We start from the raw sequence: 12,498 nt of genomic DNA, 5'->3' as shown, positions 1-12,498 counted from the left end.
ATACGAAGAGGGCTCGGCAGTGGAGAGAAGTTGTAAATGTCCGTTTGCCTTGAGCTGTCGGACCAAGCCGTCTGTTCCGCATTTCCTCCACTGAGAGAGAGAGAGAACCAAGAACCAAGCAAAAGTGCCGCACGACTGGCCGCTAGAGGTACTTTGCCTGTATTCGAGGGCTTCTTTCACGCTCGGAAAACACTTTTATCTCCTTTTTTGATCTCCTCTGCTACTCATCGCAGATCACCAATTATTCAACGTCACAGCTAGCACTGTATCACTAGGAACCTTTTTCTGCACACCGTTCAACCTGTACTCACAAACGCCTTAGCTAACTTTGTATATCTAGGTGACATTTTTTATTCGTTGTATATATATATATATATTTCTCCTGCTTCAATAACTCTCGTTCGTTGAATTTATCCGTTTCGCTTGTAACCACTACCCCCTATAATGCCTTAATGACCCTGAGGGTGTGCTAAATAAATAAATAAATGTACCACGTGTTGAGCAACAGAAGGCTGTTTCGGGAGTCTTTCATGTTACTGTACAATTTTCTCATTGACACTTTTCTTCTCATTTTATTACTTAAGAAGCTGATTAATTCATTAAGGATAATTACCTAATTAGGCGTAATACAACAAATAATATCAGTATATCCAAGCAGTGGCAAGCGATATTACCTTGGTTCTGCCCAGCTACGTGGTATTTGCACATTTTTTTTTTTAATCCTCGTGCATAATAGTTGCGACACCCTGTACAGCTTACGTTGAACTCTAGTAGTGCTCCCTCTGCTTTATTTCAAGCGGTTAGAACGCACATCCTGACATGCGCGAGGCGGGCGCGTGTGTTTTACGCACTCTCATAAGCGAGTTCGGCGTACAGAGAGAACGGGGTTAAATGCGATGGGGGGGCTTGCTTTTCTCCGGGAAATCGTAGAAACCATGGCCCGGAGGTCAAATACAAGTGGAGCAGTAAGTCACCACGCCGAATACGCCCCCCCTCGGCCTCCTTATTCCCTCCTGCTGCACATCCGGCGCTGCCAGGACACGCCTCTCGGTGAGTCATACATTATTTTTGAGCCAGGAAGGAAAGGAGACGGCGCGAAAGGAGCTCAACAGGTGGGCGCTCGGGTGCCGTGTTCGAGTGCGCGCAGGCCGGGCAGGAGGGGGGCGCTCCGCGACGGCCGGCTTCTGCTACTCCTCGGTGTCGCGAGAACGGGGTCGTGGCTCGGAGAGGGAGGGGGGGGGAGAGGCGGGTGATCCAGGATTACGGTGTTTGCTCGACTGTGCACGAACTTATCGTGTTCCCCACACAGCCCTCCATGGATCAGCAACATGACACACAAGATGTTGGACACCGCAAGTGCCAAGCACATGAGCAAGCTCTTTATCTTTCATTTCTTCTTTTCTTTCTGGGGTGGGGGGGGGGGGAGAGTGGATGTTAAGTATGCAGAAGAAAACGTAATACGCCCTCGCATGCTTTTGCACACTCGATAGGCATCAGCCCATAACCAGCGAAGGACACAATATCGAAGGATGCATGTGCCGGCAAAACGACATCGTTGAAGCAATTTACGCCCATCGGTTTGAAACCTGACGGAAAGAAAAAGTACATAAAAAATAGGATCAATGCAGGGCTTTATTCTGCAAGGGAAAAGGGAACCGATACAGTCAAGGTTAAGGGAGATGAGTTGAAACAGCCATCTTCTAGAACAAAAAAAATTTTTTTGAACCATTTCGCTGAGCATATGATTTGTGAGGCCACGGCAAGGTGCCATTGAACCTACTAAAATGTACTCAACGGTACTAAAACGTGCTAAAAAGCTCTAAGGTATTAAAATATACTTACGGAACGGTCGCATGCAGCAAAAGGGAAAGGTAGCAGGGAGACCTACTCGGTGCCACACTTATGCCTGTTTGTCATCATAGTTTCCGGCCGAAGACATTCATTTTTTGATTGATTGATTGATTGATTTATTTATTTATTTATTTATTTATTTATTTATTGGGTGAGAGGGTTAGTGAGTGAGTGAGTGAGTGAGTGAGTGAGTGAGTGAGTGAGTGAGTGAGTGAGTGAGTGAGTGAGTGAGTGAGTGAGTGAGTGAGTGAGTGAGTGAGTGAGTGAGTGAGTGAGTGAGTGAGTGAGTGAGTGAGTGAGTGAGTGAGTGAGTTGATGTTTTGCAGCAACAGAGTAGGGCAACAGACGTTATTTGCCCCGTTTACTCATTACGTGGCCCGCCGCGGCAGTTTAGTGGTTCTGGCGTTGCACTGCTGAACTCGAGGTCGCTGGTTCGATCACGGCCGCGGCGGACTCATTTTGATGGGGGCGAAATTCAAAAAGACTCTCGGGTACTTAGATTTAGGTGCACGTTAAAGAACCCCAGGTAGTCAAAGTTAATCCCCACTCTCATCCTCACAATCACATCGCGGGTATATGGCCGCGTAAAACCCCGGAATTTGTTATTATCGCTTATTGCGTGTTCAAGAATGCAGCTGTCTCCTATGTGCAGCTAGCCTGTGATAGACGCCAACCAATCCGACTACCTCCTAATGTCTCACGTTTGTCCAAATCGGCAACAATTACATTACCCGCAGTCAGATACTGTTAGTCGCAGTCACCCACTGCTGTGATATTGTGTACATGCGGTCTCGCACTGCCTGAGCAACATGCTTAGTGACCTGCCTTGTTTTGTAAGGAACTAATCCTAGCCGTATATGTTCCGCTTAATAACATTCTGTTATCTAGAAAGAACCAAATTGCCATCAAAAATGAAAAAAAAAACGAAAAGGAACGATAAAAGCATTACCAACAACAAACGCATGTGCTACGCTAAGCCGCAGAGTTCCAAGCTGCATGGGGCTCAAGGATTTCGCCCACAGATCAGTGCAAGATTAACCCTCCTACGGCGTAGCTGGCATGGATGATAGCATATATAGCTGACTTCAGCAGATGTGCAGGAGAGGGCTCCCACCTACTGCGCATGCTCTTGCTATTATTTTTATATGCATACTTTGCGATCCCTAGCATTGCATTTTTTTTGTAGCTACTTCTACACCAGAACCAAGTAAGTTGCACACTATATGGCCAGCCCGCAAGTCCTCGCTGGCGACCTAATTAATCCTGTCTCTCTAGCCTAATACGTCACAATAACATAATTCATCCAGCAGTATACTGCATGCTTGAGCGCAGGTCAAACACACGTACAGAAAACGAATAATATATGCTGGAGACAGTGCAAACATAGAGATAATAAACGATGACTTTTTCCTGCAGCAGCTCATCAGCAGCGACAGATGTCAGGAACTAGCTGATCCATAAACTACAAAAACCAATTAAGTGAAATGCACAAATCAACCTGTAATTGGTAAAACTGTATCCTGGAATTAAAGGAAGCCAGTATATTCAAGACAGTTTCATTTACAGTAATTCGAACATCAGTGCCAACTTTCAGATATCAATATATCAAATACGAAGAATGTTCCGAAAGTAAGTTTAGTTATTTATTTTTACTCGGAAACATTACTGAAAAAAAAACATATAACATGACATTATCAACTATTGCACTATTTTTCCACATAGTCACCACCGACATTGAGACATTTGTTGTAACGTGCAATCAGTTTGAAGAAACCACTCTGGTAAAACTCGGTGCTCTGCGATGCAAGGAATTGTCGCACAGCTTGGTCCACCTCAGCACTTCTTTTTCTTTTTTTTGGAAGTGACGTCTCCAGTGTGCGGCGGCTTTAAAAGGAGGAAACAGGTGCCCCTTCATACCGAATAGCAGCACGCACTGAAGCCATTGGCGACCACGTTGTCAGCACTCGTCTGTCTGCCATCGCGATTTGTACTCTAATAACCCCAGTCTGCTGCTACTCTTTCTTCGGCGCTCTACGCATGCGTCATTCCTCCTCCGCTGACGCTCCTTCCGTCATTTAACCAGTAACGGGCGAGGATTCTTATGGCAATTGTTTGTTTCACTTGGTGTACCATCTTCTCTTTCAGAAAAATTACGAAACTTACTTTCGGAACGTCCCTCGTATATCGGCGTTATATCATTGCCGGGTAATAAAGTAACATTTAGTGTCCCCAAATGACGGCTAAGAGCTTTTGGTAATAGTGGAAAATAATTACGCGTACACCTCGGAACTCGTACCAGTAAAGAAAAGTGTTTGGAAATATGCATATTCAATATCGAATGTGCTCAGCGGCGATAAAGGTTAACATTACAGAGCGGCTACCGTCTGTTGATACAAGCGGACCTGGCCGGCAATTGCTCCCGTCTCTTTCTGCGCCAAATACGTCCCCATGAGTCCATCAGACCTGTCTCTCGTAGAAATGCGAGAAGAATGCGGGTCGCTTCCTTGCGTAGCATCCTCGGTCCTTTCGGGAAAACCAACTGTTCGACACGTTGGTGAGGGAATTTACTTTTTCCCATGTTGTCCAGAAGTCCAGGTCAGGAGCGCTTGCAGGACCAGATTAAATATTCTATGTCGCCCACTTCATTTCACACGGTGCAATTAGGATGGAGAAGCAGTACCGCTGACTGTGAACATCCATGCAGGAGTGGAGGCCGATCCTGATCTCACTCGGTATAGGAGGGTGGCTTCCATGCGGCTAAGTCCGTTTACAACACAAGGCTGATGCGGTAGCTTCCAAAGTTAACGAAAGTGGCAACGAATTGTGTCCTTAGGAAGTTGATGATTTACCGGAGCTCTCACTGATGGCTGCCTTGAAAGCGCTTTATTGGCTTGCACGCAAATTATGCGAACTACTTCCATGTATACAAGGACGGGATCGGTCAGCGTGGATTCTGACGGCTGCACATAGGATTCTGACGGCTGCACATAGGGATCGGTCAGCGTGGATTCTGACGGCTGCAGTAGTACGGCTGCACATTGGATACAGTCTCTCGGTATTGCGTGGTATGGCCGTTTGAACCGCCTAGTCTCCTCGACTAGAGCAGAGAGCGTCGCTATTGCTGCAGCTATTCGTAAGCTGAAAAACGGACCCGCACCGAAAACCGTGATACTATCGGACTCGAAGTCTGCAATTCAGCAACTATATCATAGCGCGCCTCCAAACAAATTCTGTCGTCATTCACTGGTATCACTCAAAGAAATCGCTAAGAAATTGTATCAAAATAAACTATCAGTGCATACCATCTCGTGTTGGCATCAGTGGCAACGAAAGAGCAGATGCGGGTCGAGGAAGCTTCATATTTCTATGTCTACTTCTGGAATGGGTTCAACTTTCTCACAATAGAAGGAGTACTCACATAAAAACTCTTATTTCTTTGTTTTTATTTTCTTCTGTAGTCTTTAATAGACAGTGCTCGATCTATGGACGGCGGTTCTTGAGGTCACAGTAATTAATTCCTTAATTACATCAATTTTAAAACAACCGTATCTATATGCGCGCCAAGTGAAGTGCGGCTTTGGGCTCGGAGCAGGCCTCCTTGTGGCATCGCGGAATTCGGAGGTGGCGATCAAGCGGTATCGCAAACCGCCGACGCGCGCGTCGAAGCGCACAGCGTTGGAGGCGAACCATGGCCCACGCGGCGGGCATGCGCGCGCAGCATTCGGCGCGGTGCCCTGCGACCACTGACTGGGCTCCCGACCGACCCGTTTCGTCATCGTTTCGTCATATCACCTCCTTATCACATTCAGATTTCCACGGTCTCACAAATATGCACGCGTTAAGCCTGAAACCACACTGCACTAGGTGCGCGGTTTTGAACTGAATTAATCGCATTTAAAGGTTACGTAATTTATCATTCGCGTCGCGCTCAACGAATTGAGTCCTCATATGGTGATTAAGGAGGCGGCGCCTTACTAATAACCGGAAAACAATATTAACAAGAAAGAAAGAAACACGCCAACTCATTGTATCAGTACTCCTTTAGCTAATTTTGTCCGCTCACGGAAAGTGAACCTGATCCTCATTTTGACGCCCATTAATTTGAAATGGAGGGGGGGGGGGGGATAACGCGGAACCGCTCGCGTACCGAACTTTTGTGGCAGGTGGTAGCCAAAATTAATCCGGGGCACTTCATTATACTGCATGCCTGATGCGTTGTTCTGGAACGTTGTACTCAATCAGTCATTCATATATAAACGAGCATCAGAAAGCAATTCACAATCTAATCGATGCGAAGTAGAGCGAGAGGGATATATTTATCTTGAATGCTCAGGTTGAGACTACACGGAGCCGGCTACATGAAAGATTTTAGCGCTGATTAAGGGATGATTGATTAGTTCATTCATTGTCAACTTCACCTAAATGCAACTGCAATGCAAAATAATAATAATAATAATAATAATAATAATAATAATAATAATAATAATAATAATATATAATAACATAATAATAACTCCTTAACAAGCACATTTGTATTAAATCATTGTGTCCACATTTACACAATGTACCGATACTACAGATCTTATACAGGGTGTCCCGGCTAAGATGGACCAAGCTTTAAAAAAGATGGATCACTTCGCGTGAACAAAACTAAGTACATACTTTTCACAGTCAAGTAGAGAAGCCACCAGTAACACCTTTGCTGATGACATGCAATAAGTTAATTTAAAATATTCCTCTAACTCCTTGGTTACTGTCCTGATTGTAAAATTGCGCCATATTGTCAAGTTTTGTAATGGTGGCATTTTGAGCCAATCAGAGGAGCCATTGCTGCTCTCTCGACCAATAAGATCTCACTCGACAACATGGCGGAATTCGTCAATGTACAAATTAGCACTGCAATTCAAAATAAATGTACAGGCCTCTGCTCGTTTTATAACCTTTCATGAAGTTTCATAAGCTCACAAAAATATTTGTTACCTGATATTGAAAATTGTGCCTTTTCACTGTGAATTTCTAATAATAATATTTGGGGTTTTTCCGTGCCAAAACCACTTTATGATTATGAGGCACGCCGTAGTGGAGGACTCCGGAAATTTTGACCACCTGGGGTTCTTTAACGTGCACCTAAATCTAAGCACACGGGTGTTTTCGCATTTCGCCCCCATCGAAATGCGGCCGCCGTGGCCGGGATGCGATCCCGCGACCTCGTGCTCAGCAGCCCAACACCATAGCCACTGAGCAACCACGGCGGGTTGTGAATTTCTAACCTACATATATTTTTATTGAAAAGTGGCGGTGCTTGCGCGCATGGAAACGGAGCCATTCACCGACGGAACGCCGCTGACACAAGACACTGGATACTAAACTATGGCTCATGCACGTCGTCACATCAAGATTGTGATTTTATTTTATTTTGCATGTACCGTCCACGTGCGTCGCATCGGACACTTACCCTACTACTGATAACATCACATGACCTGCGTTTTCTTTCTTTTATTTTCCTTTTTTCTTCTAGGGCCTTCCTTCTCCTTCGTCCCATTCCCTGCAGAGTAGCATGCTGGCGAAAGTACGCTGGCACTCTGCATTTTCAATAAAGAGCTTTCTCTCTCTGGGCCCAGTTTCGTGTTCCAGTCAGTGACGGCGTCGCAGTCGTAAATTGCCTATCACGGCCACTACTAGGAGCGCCTACTTTCATTTTTTTTTAAATTTAGCTGCTGCCCACGCCAAGCCTTTATACACCCTTTTTTTATTTTTCTTCATTTTTGTTTATTCAGGAGTATTAATTAAATGTGGAATAAAAAGAACCAAAACCAAGCGTTTCATAACGTTGCGAATATGTAGCCGCTTATTGCGGCAGCCTCGAACACAAAACAGGTCGAGCAGTTTTGGATGTGCCCTCGCCGTGCGAGGCTTACGCTGTTCGAGATAAGGCTGGAAAGTGCGTGTCCCCAACGGTCGCACGGGCGAACAGCATGAAGCGGTCACTGGGGTCCAAGGGTTCCCCACAATGTTTACGGCGCAAGCTGGTTGCATTTCAATGCGCGCAAACTATTCACATAAAACCTATCTCCCCTCTACGTCCTGTTCTCACTGTTAGTAGCAAACAAACCTTCGCGGATATCGATGCACTTAGGTGATGACGATATATGGGGTTTATTGGCGCAAGGGCCAGGGATGGCCAAACAGCGTCGCTAGGCATTTAGGCTTTTGCTAGAATATGCGAGTGCATATCGTGGCGGAGTGTTTCCTTGAACGACAAAAAAACAACAGCTATGGACGGTTGATGTCGCATGGAACGGCATTTAAAAAAAACAAAATGGGGCTACAAAAACGCTATCAGCGAGAACACAGCCTTCACTTACACTCCATTCTGCAGCTACGTTCTTGGGAACATAGGAGCACTCCTTATGGAAATAGGTGGTAGGTGGTCAGAGCAGACAATTTTTTATTTCTTTTGCCGTAACTGCACAGTCATCGGGAGACAAAATCCTTAATCACTACCCTAATCCATCATCAAACGAGCTAAACAACATAAAGCTATCACGTACGCGGCGAAAAGTCACTTTTAAGAAAGCTCAAAGAAACACAGGCAAATCGATGTGCGCTAGCTGAAGACTCAAACCACGCCTGAAACGCAACAGTGTATCGCGACAACTGCCTAGCGTTGCAATCGCTCGAGACAAGGCGGTATCACATGGAGGCAATCGATTTATATACGCAGCACTTATCGAACAACCGAGCAATGCACAGCGCGTTTCTGGTATCAGGCAGCGCGCCGTTCTTTTCATGTCGTCAAGCTTGTAGTCCGATACGCGGCCCCCTTCAGTCGCGTAACAGCTGCTTGCTGTTTAATATCAAATTTCGACTACTTTCGCACGTGGCAGCCGCTTTTTTGTTGAACAATTTTTTGCTTAATACAGTACGCCCCTTTTGCCACTTAACGTCCCTGGCAGTTACCGACAGCCAGTTCAATCGAGTTCTGTGCGCGGAGCAGCCTTTGCTAATTCATTCAACTTACATTTTCGGGCACGTTATCCGGCAGTCGCGTGGTAATTCAATTTCGCGCACTTTACAGTAAAGCTGGAAAAAACATTAAACAGGACAGTTAGCACAGATGAAATAATCCGATGTTTCTGAACAAGCGCTACAACTTTCGTATTGAAGGTCTTTCGCTGGAGTTACTACTTTAAAAAATAATTAAGCAATCTTTGTTAATGACCCACCTTGGCGGATTGAGAAAAATATCACGACGTGCTCCATATGGCTCAGAAAAATACTGCGCCAATTCGACACGAGTATCGCCTGTTTTCTTTTTTTAATACTTCGCCCAAGTTAGCTGAAACACCCTGTATATTGGCACATTCCCGCGCTAGCGCCACCAAGTCGTCGTTGACGACTATACAATGCGAGAGCAGCAACGGGAAAAGGCATTGATTGCAAGATCTACAACTCTTGTCTTGTCTAACATCATTCCTGGTTCCACTAGAGCAAATTACACTCAAAAAAAGGCAGTTTCGCCCGATCGGGCGGAGCACTGACTGCGATAGCAAGGTTTAGCACTGCGCTCGAATGCTTCGGACCTTGTTCTAACTATACACGGGTCCGATAAACGCGTAGGCGATATACGCGGATGCGCCAAAATTTCTGGCACCCTTTAAAAGTTTTACAGGGCCTGCACTGATATGGCACAGGCTACAGGCCCGTAAAGAGCCGCGCCAGAAAAACTATACCATTTTCAGATTTCAGCTCTGATATTGTTTTACACTTTTAATATTCAATAGTCTGGGAAGATTTAAGATAAAAGCCACAGGCTGTGAGTGTTAGGCTTCATGGCATTTGTTTTTGGGCTACCACCCTCAAAATTCTGAGGAATAATTTAGCCAAGAATCTAAGACCTGGTATGAGAAACGTTAGTGATAGAATGGTGTAGCAATATAACCCGCGTACACACCTAAATATATGCGGAGCCTCACGGCAACGCCAACGGTGATGACGACGGCGCAAATTCGCTTGGAGTGTCCATATAAGTGCTATAGCAATAAAAAGAAGCGCAGCACGCTGCGGTATCTCATGTATGAATGTAGCAATCCAGCGCCGTCACATATAGCATGGCCCAAATGGCCTCGCAAGTGTTAAACTACTCGGCCACAGGACCGGGTCAGCTTGTTGCAGCCACTGCTGACGAGCATATCATCCTTGGCTCAAAAAATATGACTGCTGTCACTTACATGGCTTTATAGACGAATGACTCGAATCTCACGACGGCACTGTCGCTCACGTGTGAAAAACAGATACAAAGAAATCACCTTCCCTTCCAGTCCGTGAAGACGGTCGTACAGCGAAGCTGTGTTAGTTAAAACGAGTGCTACACCATGCAATTCAAACTTCGCAAGCAGTCGATATTGTAAATCTTTTTCTTTCGCTATTATTTCACCCCCGTTTTTGCTTTTGCGTGCTTCGCGTGGTTTCCATGCACTGCCATTTAAACTCGGCATCTCTGGCGCGCAGCTCGGGTTCGGCCCTACGACGAAGAGCCCATTCATCAGCCAACTCTCGCTGATGCTCGCGGTAGGCAGCTTCTTCCTCGGGAACACTCACTACTCGTGGTCTTCCCATAGTTGCAACTGGGATGGAATGTGCGGAACCATGCACTAATCCAAAGCTCCGTACATTGGGCGCAAGGCCCACCATTGAAAATGCAGGCGCTGCACTCGTTTTGACGATTGCTTGGATGGGTTTGACGATTGACGTCTTTGTGTTTCTTAATGAGGTTACACACACGTTGGGCTGCGATGGAGAGAACGACATTAGTGACGGCATGCCCGCAGTCCGCCGTTGTCGCTTGCATTCGATGTGTCGAGTTTGCGAGGTGGCGTGGTTAGCAGCATCCACCAGGCATTGCCGCTTGCGATCTTTCAACATTAAATTGCTCCAAAATTAAATCTGTCCGTCACGTAAGCTAATTAATGGCTCATACTCCCATAAACGCAGCCTCCCCATTACGACGACAGAAGAGAAGTGAAATTCTACGCTGGAATGACGAGCGGCCACGGGGCCAGCTGTGGAAGAAGGCGACGGCGATGACGAATGCGGGAGCAGTGGCAAGAGTGCGTTCGCGCGGTAGCGCTGAAGGCCACCAACAAGCCAGCTGTGGAAGACGACGACGACGCTCGAGCCATTGCTGCTGATGATAGTTTTAGCAAACTCCGACAACGACGGCACAGGGTCAACATAAGTAGATTCGCTGTAAAAATTCAGTGTCATTCCACTCTGTGAAGAAGGATGACCAGCGAAGCTGTGTGCGTGGGCTTCTTAATGGCGAACTGCACCTCCGCCGCAGGCCGGTCCGGCATTTCACTATCTCGGGATCCGCCCACTTAACGCCTGATTCACCTCCGCCGCGGGTCGGCCCGGCATTTCACTATCTCGGGATCGGCCCACTTAACGCCTGCTTCACTTCCACCGCGGGTTGGCCCGGTATTGTACTATCTTCGGGATCGGCCCACGTATGGGGAGGGCTTAACGCCTGCGTCACCTCCGCCGCGGGAGGGAAAGTAGCCCTTAACAGCTTGGCTGTAATAGCCATGTGTGCGCTGTGCACATTCCTGTTAGCTGCATTCTCCTGTTACTATGAACGATCCAACGTTTGACATTGCCTGCAGCAGAGCCCGCGCTGCAGAGCCCGCGTGCCGTAAGCTGCGGGGAAGTCAATGTGAGCACAAGGTTCTCGGCATTATTCAAGAACTCTATAGAATGGTCCTCTATGCCTGCTGAGCCTATATATATGGGTGAGTATGCTTTGAGTTTGGTAGTGCTCTTGGGAGTGGCGTTTACTTCAAAAAATGCTGCAGTTTCGCCCGAGAGGCGAAGCATCGGTCGCGATAGCAAATTGTTAGACAGAGACTGCTATACGATCTAAGGATAGTAGTTTTATCGGCCGTATAAAGTTATAAAGATACGCTGACTAAATAAGTTAACAAGCATGGTGTCTCGCGCGCACAGGCAAACATGAACACATCTCACTCGACGACCGCCGGGCATTCGCTGTCAAAACACTGACCTGGGGAACAGCGGCGGCAGCAACAGAGAGCGAATTGACCCGACTGGCCTTCGTGCTGCCCCTCGCTTCAAGGCGAACTAAGCGACGAGGATACAGCGCACACGAAGCTATCAGCCTTCGGAGAGCCTAGACTCTGTACCCATCGCAGATGAATTTCAAGATAAGGCCCGCACAGCCGCGCTCAGCCGCTACATACTCAGCCGCTGCCGGAGTGGAACCCCCCCTCCCCCGGTGTCCTGCGCGCGATAGAAGACTGAGCCACCATCCTCGACTCACCCTCGCACGCTTTATCTTGCACGCATGACATACGGTGCACGGCCTCGATGGTATCGCACTTGGAGTTTATACGGAACGACACAGCGACGACGATGACGATGCAGACAACGGAAATGCACCTGGAGTGTCCATATATTAGCTATTGCATAAAACCGTAACACTGGCGAAGTGAAAAGCGAAACTTTTCATCAGTGCCTGTGCTCTACGCGTTGATGTTGCTTGCTTCGCGGAAATCATTGGCCGTGAGGGACGCGTTATCCGATTGCTATGTTGTGTTATTGATTGTTCGCGTAGACTAACCCAAGTGT

Source organism: Dermacentor variabilis, unplaced genomic scaffold, assembly GCF_050947875.1.
Source record: "Dermacentor variabilis isolate Ectoservices unplaced genomic scaffold, ASM5094787v1 scaffold_12, whole genome shotgun sequence".
Lineage (NCBI taxonomy): Eukaryota > Metazoa > Arthropoda > Arachnida > Ixodida > Ixodidae > Dermacentor > Dermacentor variabilis.
This window is presented reverse-complemented; position numbering follows the sequence as displayed.